General features: G+C 38.3%; 1 protein-coding gene across 17 annotated transcripts in view; it reads right to left on the bottom strand.

Moving 5' to 3' along the window:
- The window catches only part of mpp7a (MAGUK p55 scaffold protein 7a), a 584,207-nt gene that overhangs the window by 144,786 nt on the left and 424,904 nt on the right, over positions 1–14,517 (bottom strand). The gene's annotated exons all lie outside the window — the stretch shown is intronic.

Here is a 14,517-nt window from a genome sequence, read left to right as displayed (position 1 = left end):
ATTGAGTCCCATCCTTTACTTTATACCCATGATTGTGCCTCTATGTATTCTACCAACACCAATATCAAGTTTGTGGACGACACAACTGTGGTTGGACTTGTTTCAAGAGGAGACGAGACAGCCTACAGGGATGAAGTCCAAAGACTGACAGTGTGGTGTACAGAGAACAATTTTGTCTTGAACTCTTCAAAAACAAAACTTATAATAGATCTCAAGAGGAAGAGTACAGTTCCAGACACATTATACATCAACGGGGACTGTGAGGAAAGGGTCACTGCTTTCAGGTTTCTGGGTGCGCACTTTGCTGAAGATCTCTCTTGGACAACCAATACCATTGCAGTAGTTAAAAAGGCACAACATGACTCCATGCCCTGAAGATTTATACATATCTCACTGCCTTAGTAGAGCAGCCAAAATCCTGAAGGACCCTTACCACCCTGGTCATCATCTGTTTGACCTGCTGCCTTCCGGTAGACTTTTTAGGGCTATTAAAGCATGGAAAAATACACCTAAAAACAAGTTTTACCCCAGAGTTATAAATGAACTGAACACTGCCAGACATTGAATATTGTATTGTTTTATTGTGTTATTGTTTTTATATCTCATTTGTTTGATGTATGTGTGCACCATCAGGATGTATACTCAATTTCATTGTATTGGTGCAATAGCAATAAAGGTTATCTTACCCTAACTGTGGTTGGAAATGGACAAAGCTTCAAGTCTCAACACAAAACAATGACTTGTCCACTTCTCTCCAGTTTCTTTGTGCTTGCTCAAGATTCCAGCATCTACAGTTACTTAAGTTTCTGTACCTAATAATGAAAGTTTGCAGCAGAATTTGCATATGGCTGCCAGATGATTTTTTTTCAATCTTCTGGTGACATAGCAAGCCAGCTGCCTATGAACCCTTTCTGGCTATTACAAATTACAAAGCTGATGTCTTGAAAGTAGTTAAATGGAGATCAAGATAAACAATCAAAGCATGCAAATTGGTGACATACTAGAGGACAAGGACTTTAACAAGGACCAGCAGTGAGAGCCAAAAGGTTTGAAAAGGACGGAAAAAATTGATTAGAGGAGCAAGTGGAAAGTAATATTAAAGCAAACAGCAAAAGCTTCTGTGTATGTATAAAATAGGAAGGAGGTTTCTCGGATATGCATGAGGTAATTCGAAAAAGAGAGATTCCAAAGATATCTTTATGAATCAGTTTCAAACAGCTTCTGGAGCTTGTAACTTTCACTGTCATGAAGGATGAGATTTTGGGGAAAAAAACTAATGGGACACTGGCACCAGATCCTGTAAACCTGAATCTGCAGAGAGAGTGGAGCCATTGGTTGAAATTTTACAAATTCACCCATTCAAGAGGGTGCAAGCAGATTGGAAAATAGCAAAATGGGACTCCATTGTTTAAGAGAGAGAAAGAAAATTAGGTAAATACAAGTGTCTTTGGTTAACATCTGTCATTGGCAAGATGTTGGGAGTCCATAATCATAGTGAAAATAGCTAGTCATTTAGAGAAGTTTAATGTAATCAAACAAAGTCAACAATGCTTTATGAAAGGTAAATCATGTTTGACAAATTTGCTTATTTTCTCTAGGGATGTAATAAGCAGAGTAAATAAAGGGGAACCTGGAGATATAATGAGTTTGGATTTTCAGAAGGCTTTTGATAATGTGCCACATAAAAGGCCAAGTTACATGTTCAAGAAATTGGGAGGAACTGTTAACAAAGACAGGAGATTGGTTAATACATAGAAGACAGAGTCAGTAATAACTAGATCATTTTCATGCTGGAAGGATGTAACTACCGGCACCTACAAGCACCAGCCCTTCTGCCTCAATTATTTGCAATTTTGTTGTGTATAAGCCCGCCCTGCTGTACATCATGACACCCTCGTGATGATGTCATCCCCCACATATATATTTCTGTATGTCAGTAGTTATGTTAGTCTGATGATATTAAAGAATGAGAAAAGTTCAATGTCTTCAAGTCCTCATTGTTAAAGTGCATACAAAATTGGCAACGAGGAATGAAATGAACCCTACGCATGCTCCATGCACCAAATGGGGGAAGAAAGGAAAAGGATAAAGGTAAAAGGTGACTAATTAACAAGCTCCATGAGTTCCTACCAAATATCAAAACGAAAACGTACCAAGATGGCAGAGGGAAAGTTCGGAGAATTCAACGAAGCAAATGAAAGTTGGGGAATTATGTAGATCGGTTTAACCACTACTGTGTACCCCATGATATTAATGAAGCCCGGTAAACCAAAAACATGCCCTATTATACAATTCCTCAGTATAATTGGCAGCAAAACATTCGATCTCCTTAAAACTTTGTTGTCCCCAGAGGACCCAGGGACAAAGAGATACCACAAGTTATGCACAGCATTGGAGAACCACTTAAGCCCCAGACTACTGGTTATGGCAGAAAGGTAATGATTCTATGAAAGGAGACAAATGCCAGGGGAGGTTGTAAGTGAATACCTGACACTGTCCAAACACTGTCACTTTGAGCAGTTTCTGACCCAAGCACCGAAACAAATTGGTGATGGGGTTGGTAGATCGCCAGGCAAAACAGAAATTAGTGGCAATGGACAATGAAGAAACTCTCAAAATCACTTAGAGAACTCCTGCAGCTCAGAAATGGTAGACAAAAATGTGGATGTGGGCCATCAAGACCTTCTGGTCGGGAGGTTTTCCTGACAACAGTGCTTCTGTTGCAGGAAGTACAACCATTGCCCAGAAAACTGTTTCTTCACAAATTCCAAACACCACCGTTGCAATGAAAAAGGACATATCAAAGCGAGATGTCCAATTAAAAAAACAGTAAAAAGCAGGAGAACTCAAAATTATGATAAGCACCCAACTGTCAAAGCACTAGCAGAGAGAGGAGAGAGAGAGAGAGAGAGAGAGAGCTTTGCAACAGCTCTGAAGACGACAAAACAACAGCTGCAGTCTTAGAAATCTGAAATATCAATGAAAAAAGCACAGCAATTTATGTTCAGCTAAAAATAAACAATGAACCTCTGAAAATGGAGCTCGACACAGGGGCTGCAGTCTCTAATGCCATTACATTTAAAACAACACCTTCCAGTGAAAACAACTGAAGTCATACTGAGATTTGTTACATGAGACAAAATCAAAGTGTTTGGAAAATGTACGATCAAGGTACAATACATGCAACAACAACCAAAAACACTATCTCTCTACATCGTAGATACTCATGGACCAGCGAATTACGGAAGAAACTGGCTACAACACATTCCGCTGAACTGGCTGGAAATTGGTTCAATACTGAATGTAAACCATGAAGCCAGAACTCAACCAGATTCTCAACGACCACGGTGTGATTTTCCAACAAGGTTTAGGAAAGATGAAAGAGTTTCAAGACAAACTGCAATTAAAAGAGAATGTGGAACCAAAGTTCATTAAAAGGCAGGACAGTTCCATTTGCAATGAAAGGGAAAAAACTGAAGCTGAGTTAAAAAGATTAAAAGATGAAGGCAAAATAGACCCAATAGAATACACTGATTGGGCAATGCCCATCGTACTTTTACGGAAAACAAATGGTGAGATTCACATTTGCCACAAAGTCACCATCAACCAGATGCTAAAAGTACCGGAACACCCCCATGCCCAAAACAGAAGAACTATTCCAAGCACTAAATAGAGGGCAAAAGTTCACAAAGTTCGATTTGTCACAGGCATATCAACAAATAGAGCTGGACAAAGAATCAAGAAAATATGTGACAATCAATCCCCACCTGTGCCTGTTCACCTGCACACACAGGTCATAAGGAGTTTCAGCAACACCTGAGATTTTTCAAGCTACAATAGACAAATTAATTCATGGACTCTCAGTAGGATGTTACCTTGATGATATCACCATCACAGGCCGAAACGACAAGGAAGACTTATAAAACTTTGTGACTCTAGCCATTGATGCTTCGCCAGTAGGTCTGGGAGCAGTATTGTCCCAAGTCACAGAGAAGGGTGAGCGGCCAGTGGCATATGCTTCGTGCACATTAACTGTAAGCAAATGCAATCATGCACAACTGGAAAAAGAAGGATTAGCAATAATTTTTGGTGTAAAAATATTCCACTAATATCTCAAAAGGATACCAATATTAGCTGCAGCCAGAATTCAAAGATGGCCCATGCTACTAGTGTAATGATTATAATATTTTGGGAGAATTTGGTAAAATTTAGAGTAGGTTACATACAGACACACATTTTTAAACAGATCTTATTTGAAAGACTGAAGAATTCACATTGCAGGATCTCTGGAAAATGTTATGCACATTTCACAAGTAGGTGCTAATGGAAATGGCTCATAAAATCCTTGACCATTGTCTTGCTGGAGTCAGGTTGACTACAAGTACCCTTTCTTCAAAGTGCTCACAGAAAGGTCACACCTGGGTTTTGTTTATACTTATGTGAGAGATGGGAAAATTGATCTAAAATTATGAACATGGAAGAAACTAAAGTTCATCAGTAAAATGGCTGTAACCAGTTCAAACAGGATAAGCTTGGGGCTTAGGATGCAGGAAAGCAGAGTCAGCACGATTAACATAAGAATCTTCTAGTCTTTGTGACAAGACCATAGGACTAAGATAAGGAATGGTAAGGTACAATAGAATGTAGGAAGTTGAGGTAGTCTGGATCAGATAAGGGTCTCCTAGCCCTGGACAGAAGTACCAAGTCATACATTTCTAATTAGCTAACCATACACAGATTTATACATATGAAATTAGCCAACCCTAGATAGAATGAGTCAACTCTGCATATCAAGAGACTGTAGCCCCGAGAATCAGGAAGGTGTGAATAAGGACAATGACATGAAGGGACACCGACAGGATAACCCCCCCTGGTTCTCCAAGTATACTGAAATTGCACGTAGGCAGGCAGGATTGCCTAATGCCAAACCTCTCCAGCAGGAGGCAGAAGAATGTAAGGGGGAGGGTATTCCTACACTGAAATCAACTGTATAAAAGTTGGGTGAGCCCCAGTGTGTGTGTGTATTCCCAGGGTAAGGGGAAGCACCCAACTTTGCATTGTTGTAGTAATAAATGTTCTTTGTTCTCAATTTTTGTCTCGAGCAATTTCTTTAAAGGTACTTTAATTCCTAACAAATGGGGGCTCGTCCGGGATCACACTCCCTCCACTGACAGAGTGCCCCGACGACGAGAGTAGGTGCACCCCGGCTGATTCAGCTGGACTCACGGGCGACGGGTGGCTGGTCAGTGGAAGAAGCGAGTGATATCCGAGAAGAGGCATTGAGAACAAACGGCGGAAGGACGCGCGCTAGAGCAGTACTGCCAGAACTCGGTAATAGTATTTTACTTGTTCCTAAGTATGGGAATAGCGGGCAGTAGAGATGAGAGTCCTGACACAGGACGTGACCACCAGATAGCTACGTACAGCCCGCTTGGGATGATGTTATCTGAGTGGGGCACAGGAAAGACCCGCGGTAAAGACAAACTAGCGGGCAGTAGAGATGAGAGTCCTGACACAGGACGTGACCACCAGATAGCTACGTACAGCCCGCTTGGGATGATGTTATCTGAGTGGGGCACAGGAAAGACCCGCGGTAAAGACAAACTGACGACGGTCAGGTATTGTTGTAATGAATGGGTGGGATACCCGGTTAAAGGGAGCTCCGTGTACTGGCCAAAATTCGGATCCGAGGATGAATGGATGTGTGAAGCTTTGAACTTATGGCTCTATCAAAACCAGCCAGACAATGTTGAGAGCAGGGAATATGCAGCCTGCTGGCTCAAGGGATCCATTGAACAGCTGGTTTTGAATGAGAAAGAATCCAGGGATAAGAGAGAGGAGGAACCTCTTGTCCCTGAATCACAGGGTTGGGATGTGTTACATTCCCTCCCTCCACCCTATGTTCCTCCTATGCCAGCTCCTATCTTTCCTTCCCCTCCTATGACCTACCCTTCTGCACCTTCCCCACCTCCCCCACCACTAGAGAAGAGAGAAGAGAGCAGGAGTGGTATGATAACTTGCTCACAAAGCACTCGATTACCACCTCTGTTGGCAGGAGAGAGAGGTAACTTTAATTCAGAACAGTGTGAGACTCTTCAGGAAGAAAGGGCAGAACCCTTTGATTCATTTCCCAGGGAGCAGGAACCCAGACCTAATAAGCCAGAAACCAATTGGATGAGACCACTGCGGGAAGTTCCCATGAGAGAGGGTCTCGGTTTCGTAAATGTGCCCCTGACCAGTACTGAAGTGTGTAACTTTAAGAAAGAACTGACCTCCCTGATAGAAGATCCCCAGGGATGTGCCGAACAGTTAGACCAATTTTTGGGACCAAATATATATACAATATGGGGGTCTCGACATAGAATCCCCAGCAGGGGAACAATTGGTACTAACAGGTTTTGTTACCAACTCAGCCCCAGACATTAAGAGAAAATTACAAAAGACAGAAAATTGGCATGAGCAGGGAATAACCCAGCTTCTACAGATCACACAAAAAGCATTTGTCCAGACATCTGAGGATAAGCAGAAAGCAAAGGCTAACATTTTGATGCAAGCAGTTAAAGGAATAGTAGATGAGTAACATGAAAAAAGGCAGGGACTGTGTGCCAGCTCCTGAATGTTGGGAGAAGTGCAGGGAGTGGGAGAGTAGAGACCAGAGATAATTTCATAAATCACGACTTCCCACTTCAGTCACTGACCAATATTGATTAAAATTCATGCTAAAAATTAAATGTCATAAATGATCGTTTTTCAATACTGTAGAATTAGCGAATTTAACTACCAGTTAATTCCAATTTATGAAATAAATTGTATTTAAATGTGATTTTGCACAGGGAGTACCTGAGAGTTGAGTGATGTTATAACATTTGCAGGGAGAAATGTTTGCGCAAATAGGGTGAGTTCTATACATCTTAACTTTAAGTGTATGTGAGATAAAGAAAGGATCTGATGTGTAAAGTGGCTGGATCAGCCAGTTGAAGGGGGAGTGTGCATGTCCCTTTAAGTGCACTGTGGCACTTGAAATTGAGGCTTCAGGCTCTTGTCTTGCAGTTAGAGGTATGGAGCCCTATCAACACATTTAATACATTTCTTCTACACATTCAGCAGTCAAGGTCCGTGAGTTTAAAGATCACCCACCTCTGGAGAATAAAGATACCTCTGGGGATTCCTATGGGGATTCCTATAAGTTTAATCATTCATTTCTCTGGTGCATTTTCCTCTGGAGTGAAATTAATGCCTCAGCACAATTTCTCTGTATTGCCGCTGTTATTTAATTCATGATAACTTTCCCCATTCATCAGGTTTATATTTAAATCCGGTAGTGCGGAAGTTACATTGTAAATAATCACGGAGGTAAATCCTGCGCAACTGGATTCAGCTTAATGGAGAAATAAACCTGCGAACTGGTCTATGGTGGTGTGTGAGTACTGCAATAGGTGGAATATGATTTAAATTGGTGGCATTGTTCAGAACAATTGGGTGCATAAGAATAATAATATCATTAAGAACTCACAGATCTTGTACCAGATGCTATTCAGTACATCTTGACTTAAGGACTGGAGAAATTGGCATGTTAGAATGAGATTGGCATGGTACCAATATTTCTTGATTCAATAATGACTCCACAAGCTCCAGGATTCATGCAGCAGAACTTTTAAGTGGAATATAATAGAAACTAGCCTGTACTTAAATTATTGTGTGTGCAATCTTCATAAGAACATCTTTTAACTTTTTTTTGGTGCCTGTTTTACAGACTGTTTTAAATAAGGCCAGCTCCTGTGAGCTGTGGCACAAGGCATTTTACTTAAGGCAGAACTAAAGGTTGAATATGTTTCAAGTTCTCTTGCAGGGGCTCTTGTGCTGCAATGTCTGTTATGTACTCACTCTAACAAGTTGGAGGGTTGTGCCCCATACAGACAAGCAGCTCCAACTGCATTTTAATAAGGTCTAACATATTCAAAACCCATGCAAATATGGTTTGTGTTTCATTTTTCAATTTTTACACTAACACAAAGGAAAGTCAGATTGTTATTCATTTTATTAAAATCTAGTGATTGGTTATATGTAAAAGCATGGCAAGAGGATCAACTAAAACCTGCCTGGGATGGTCCCTTCTGTGTACTTTTAATTACAGACACCGCAGTAAGAACAAGAGAGAAAGGCTGGACCCACATTCAAAGAATTAATGACAAAGTGCCATAATGTTACAATTTTATTCTTTTTTTTAATGGTTTATTCAGTTTTTGTGTATTTTATTGCTGTTTTCAATGAGCTTTACATTTATCGTGGTTTATTCAGTTTTTGTGTATTTTATTGCTGTTTTCAATGAGCTTTACATTTATCGTGGTTTATTCAGTTTTTGTGTATTTTATTGCTGTTTTCAATGAGCTTTACATTTATTGTTGTTTATTCAGTTATTGTTATATTTTATTGCTGCTTTCAATGGGTTTTACTTTCATTGTTGTTTTACTCATTTTTTGGAATATTGTTCGTTAATGTTTTAAGTCCCCCTGGAATAGGGGCAGCAGAGGTTACAATTGTGCTCCTTTAGAATGTAGACAGGGCATAGATTTAATGTATAGTCATAATGGGATATAAGGGATCCCAATACGGACCAGGGGAATTAAACAGCTTTAGTGGAGTACATCTAATTTGTATCATAGCCTACACAGGTATTAAAGACAGGAGTTTTGAAGCGATAGCACAAAGGACATGGTGGGACAAAGACAGACAGAATGGTAGTCAGGATTGTACATGTAACAGAGAGAGAGAGTTAATACATATGCTAATGTACACAGACAGGCTGCAACTCACAAGTTCAATGATACATATGCTAATGTTAGCAGACAAGCTGCAACACACAGTTAAATCACAAGAAACAATCCCCCCCCAGCTTGGTCACTTTTCATCACCCCATGAAAGGGAGCACCAGTTTCCAACAACGTGAGCTGCTTGACACTTTAATATCAGGCTCCAAACAGCCTTCGGAGATCGGTGGCCCTAGGGTTCGGGGCTGAAGAGGACATCAGATACGAGCCACAATCAAACGGAACCGCCTGACTACTGCTACTCGTTCGCTGCTGAAGGCAGCGCTTCTCATAGACTGCTACTCGTTCGCTGCTGAAGGCAGCGCTTCTCATAGACTGCTACTCGTTCGCTGCTGAAGGCAGCGCCTCTCACAGACTTCGTCGGGACAACACTTACAAAGGTCGTGTGCTTCAAAGACACTGCTTCAATATTTCAACGTATGGGATGGACTAGACTCTTTACTGAGAACTGGAGCCTGATACTCCAAACCCTAATAAGCAGCTGGACTCACTCCCCTGACCTTCATGGTGCTCCCCTACCTAAAGACTTTACACAGGTGTTACAATTCGGTTATTGACCAGCTGGGTAAAACTACACCTTACACTTGAAAGATCAGTGTTACTGATCTAAAAGAAAAGTGAGGAGAGGGGGGGGGGGATCAGTCACACTGACACTAGTAACCAAAGATCAGTAACACTGATCATGGTGAAAGATCAGTATTACTGATCTAAAAGAAAAGTGAGGATTGTGAGAGATGGGAAAATTGATCTAAAATTATGAACATGGAAGAAACTAAAGTTCATCAGTAAAATGGCTGTAACCAGTTCAAACAGGATAAGCTTGGGGCTTAGGATGCAGGAAAGCAGAGTCAGCACGATTAACATAAGAATCTTCTAGTCTTTGTGACAAGACCATAGGACTAAGATAAGGAATGGTAAGGTACAATAGAATGTAGGAAGTTGAGGTAGTCTGGATCAGATAAGGGTCTCCTAGCCCTGGACAGAAGTACCAAGTCATACATTTCTAATTAGCTAACCATACACAGATTTATACATATGAAATTAGCCAACCCTAGATAGAATGAGTCAACTCTGCATATCAAGAGACTGTAGCCCCGAGAATCAGGAAGGTGTGAATAAGGACAATGACATGAAGGGACACCGACAGGATAACCCCCCCTGGTTCTCCAAGTATACTGAAATTGCACGTAGGCAGGCAGGATTGCCTAATGCCAAACCTCTCCAGCAGGAGGCAGAAGAATGTAAGGGGGAGGGTATTCCTACACTGAAATCAACTGTATAAAAGTTGGGTGAGCCCCAGTGTGTGTGTGTATTCCCAGGGTAAGGGGAAGCACCCAACTTTGCATTGTTGTAGTAATAAATGTTCTTTGTTCTCAATTTTTGTCTCGAGCAATTTCTTTAAAGGTACTTTAATTCCTAACACTTAAGATAACAATTGAGCAGAAGAACTCCTGTTGTTTGCTGGAGAAAGTGGGGGTTTTACAAGTCACATGCTTTTTATGAAAGTTTTTCAGTTGGAGAGAGAGAGAAAGAGAAAGAAAGAGGTCACAAGCTCTCTCAGTCAGTGTGTGTGGGACACTGAACAGTGCAATCCAGGAAGAACTGATGAAAAGTTCCAAAGCAGTGGATGGCTGGAAGTGCTATCTGACTGATGTTTCTCCTGGAATAAGTGGAACAGAGTGGAGCTTTGTGGTGGCCTAGAGGAAGAGGTTACCATTTGGAAAACCCTGATGGGGCAAGTTTCATTAGCGAGACCTTGAGGTGACTAATGGTGGTAGCTCAGTTGTGGAAATCCTGGAACAACAAATTTCTCTCTGCAAACCCTACAAGAATCTTCCTGAGCGGTAAACATTTAGCTTTCAAGCGCCAAAGCCTGATGAACTTTCTACATGTTAAATTCTCTGCCCAGGATAAGAATTGCCTGCATCCAGAGAACTTGGAAGAAGGAGAAGTGAGATTGAACTGTGTACCAAAGAACTTTTCTTAAATTTACACGTGCGCTTAGAATTAGAAGGGGGTTAATTTGGGTTAGTTAAGTATAGAGTTAAGTTAAAGTTTGATTCTATTTTCATGTTTAAAGTTTTTGTTTTTGAATTTTTTTATAACTATTTATTCGTTCAACAAAGTTATTACATACAATAAGAAAAATACATATTATGAATGATAAATTTTTTTCTTTATATATAAAAAAAGAGAAAATAAAAGAAAAGAAACCCGCCTCCCCCTTCCCAGCCAGCTCTCTTTAGGGGAGCCAAAGAAAGAGAAAAGAAAACCAAAATATATTTACTAAAATCTAATAAATGTAAATATTCTAAATATAAAGACCACTTATTAAGAAAAAAAGAATAATTATCATGTAAAACATACGTAATTTTTTCCATTAACAAACAAGTTTTCATCTCATTATGCCATCTATTAATATCAATCACATTAGCATTTTTCCATGTACTTGCTATATATTTTTTTGCTACAGATAAAGCTAAATATACAAAAGCAATCTGAAATTTATCTAATCCCAAATCTTTCAAAGGCTTCAACTTACCCAACAAAAATATTGTCGGGTCTATTTTAATCTTATACAAATGTTCCAAAAACAATTGAATTGCTTTCCAAAAAGATTGTATATGTACACATAACCAAACCGCATGAAAAAAAGTTCCAACCAAATTACCACATCTAAAACAAGAGTCTGATTCACTAAAACCATTTTTTTTTTAAACTTTTCAGGTGTTAAATACAATTGATGTAAAAAAATTGTAATTAACCAATGCATAATGAACATTTATCAATCTGGTAACACTATCATGACAGATATCTAACCAGTCATCCTCAGAAAAAGTAAAGTTAATATCCTTTTCCCATTTAATCTTAGATCTATTCCATCCCTTTTTTTCCATACTTCCCTGTAATGTTTGGTACATCAATGAAATGTATCCCTTCTTTAGTGCAATCACAAGAAGAGATTCAAATTTAGTCAAATCAGGTAAAATCATGTTTCTACCAAATATGTGTTTTACTAGAGATTGAAGTTGATAATAAACAAATAAAGAATTCTCATTAATACCAAAATCTTCCCTCATTTGATTAAAAGATAAAAATTTACCTTCTTTAAAACAATCCCCCTCCCTAAGTTTTTAATACCTTTAGATTTCCAATGTAATAAGCATTGATTATACATTGAAAATGGAATAAGTTGGTTATTATATAACGGTGTTAAAGTCAGTAATTTACCCTTAGAACCTATCATTCTATTTTTCCTCATCTATAACTTCATTAAATGTTTTAGTATAGGCACATTATATTGTTGTAATAAATTTAAATTTCACCAAAACAAAAATTGATGTGTTTCAAATTCCAAAATATTTGCCATCTCAATTTTAGCCCAACTAGGGGGCCGTTCCAAGTCCATTAATAAACTAATAAATTTAAATTGAGCTGCCTCATAATAATTTTGAAAATGTGGTAAGCATAATCCCCCTAATGCATATTTGCAGGTTAGCTTATTCAAAGCTACTCTCGGAAATTTACCCTTCCATAAAAATTCCCTAACTATTTTATTTAAATTTTGAAAAAAATTCTTCTTACATAAACACGGAATTGATTGAAACAAATATTGTATACATGGAAAAATATTCATTTTAATTGTATTTATTCTTCCAATTAAATTTATAGGAAGATCCTTCCACTTAATCAAATCAGCTTTAATCTTTTTCATTTACGGTACATAATTTAATTTATATAAAGAATGATAATCAACATCCACATTTATACCCAAATATTTAATTCGATCAGTCCACTTCAAATTAATAATATTCTTATAAACTGAATAATCTCCTTCACCTATTGGTAAAATTTCACTTTTATCCCAGTTAACTTTATATCCAGACAAAGATCCATATTGTATTAAACACTCCTTCAAGTGCAAAAGTGACTGAGCTGGGATTGTTAAATACACCAATACATCAACAACAAATAGATTAATTTTATACTCCTCATCTAAAACTCTCATACCTTGTATCTGTATATTTTGTCGTATCAACTGTGCTAAAGGTTCAATTACTAATGCAAACAAAGCTGGGGACAAAGGACAACCTTGTCGAGTTGAACGAGTTAATCTAAAAGATTCCAAGATCTGACCATTTGTCAATACCCTGGCTATTGGTTTATTGTATAAAGTTTTAATCCAACCAATAAAAGAGGGACCAAAGTTAAATTTCTCTAAAACTTTAAATAAAAAGTTGAGTGGAACTCAACTCGACAAGGTTGCCCTTTGTTTCCAGCTTTGTTTGCTCCATTCAGAGTAAATTTATATTGTGGGATGCTATGAAAGCTTACTTGAGAGGTCAAATAATTAGTTATACCTCTAAGGTTAAAAAGAACTATTTGACTGAGAGTCTTGAATTAGAGAAACAGATCGATCAATTAGAAAAGGAATTTCAGAGAGATGCGACAGAAAATCAGAAAATAGAGTTGTCTCGATTGAAATATAATACGTTGCAATCTTATCAATTTGAATGTTTGATTAATAGATCTAAACAGCAGTATTATGAATGGGGTGAGAAAGCACATAAGGTACTCGCATGGCAGTTAAAGAAAGAACAGGTATCAAGGGTTATTAATGCAGTTGGACAGAATTTGGCTATTACTTACAAACCTCGTGAGATTAATGATGAATTTCATTCATTTTATAAGAAATTATATACTTCTGAGGAAAAACAGGAGAACGGTTCGATTAACTCTTTTTTATCGGTGTTGAAATTACCGGTACTAAGAGAAGAAGACATATTGGAGCTGGAGGCTCCTTTTACTGATTTAGAAATTAAATCGGCTATGTTGGAAATGCCAAGTGGAAAATCACCTGGTTTTCAGTTGAATTTTATAAGGTATTTTATGCTTGATCGGATTAATTAATCCTTGAACATTAAAGGTGGCAAATTTCAAATTCGACTATCTAATACAATTACTAAATACCAAAAATAGTCACAAAATTAATAATAACAAAGAAAAAAAAAAGAAAGATTTTCTTCCAAAAAGGAATTAATTTGTTTCTTAACAAATTCAATAAATTCCACTTTTTTTAACAACATCGTATTGAATCTCCAACAATAAGCTGCACGAATTGTAAATACAACAAAGATTGATCTGAAATTACCCGACTTTTATATTCTGCTTGCAATATTTTCCCCTGTAAATGTGCCGATACTAAAAAAAAATCAATTCTAGAAAAAGATTCATGTCTAAATGAATAAAAAGAAAAATCTTTCTCTGTTGGGTTAAGACGTCGCCAGATGTCCACTAAATTAAAATCTTTCGTCAAAGCTTGAATTTGAATTGCCATTTTAGATTTTTTAACATTTTTTGGAAATTTATCTAGTAAAGGTTCCAAAACACAATTAAAATCTCCTCCAACCAAAACATTTTCATTAGCTTGTCCCAAAAGTTTGGCCTCAAACTGCGGACAAGACTGTCCTCAGTTCACCTGGATTTAGGCCTCCGTTTAGAAAAATCCACATCGCCACAAATTTTACCTAGACCACTGGAGGAGGGCGAGAGAGTACTGGTACAAGATTACAGACAATACAAACACCCCCTAGGTGGCAGGGATGATCCTACAAAAGTTGAGCCCCTGCTCATACTCTGTTCGAGTGGGAGACAGAGTATTGAAACGACACTTTGATCAATTGCAACC

This window comes from Narcine bancroftii, chromosome 1, assembly GCF_036971445.1.
Source record: "Narcine bancroftii isolate sNarBan1 chromosome 1, sNarBan1.hap1, whole genome shotgun sequence".
In the NCBI taxonomy this organism is placed as follows: Eukaryota; Metazoa; Chordata; class Chondrichthyes; order Torpediniformes; family Narcinidae; genus Narcine; species Narcine bancroftii.
The sequence above is the reverse complement of the archived record's forward strand: the minus strand, read 5'-3'. Positions and strand labels throughout refer to the sequence as shown.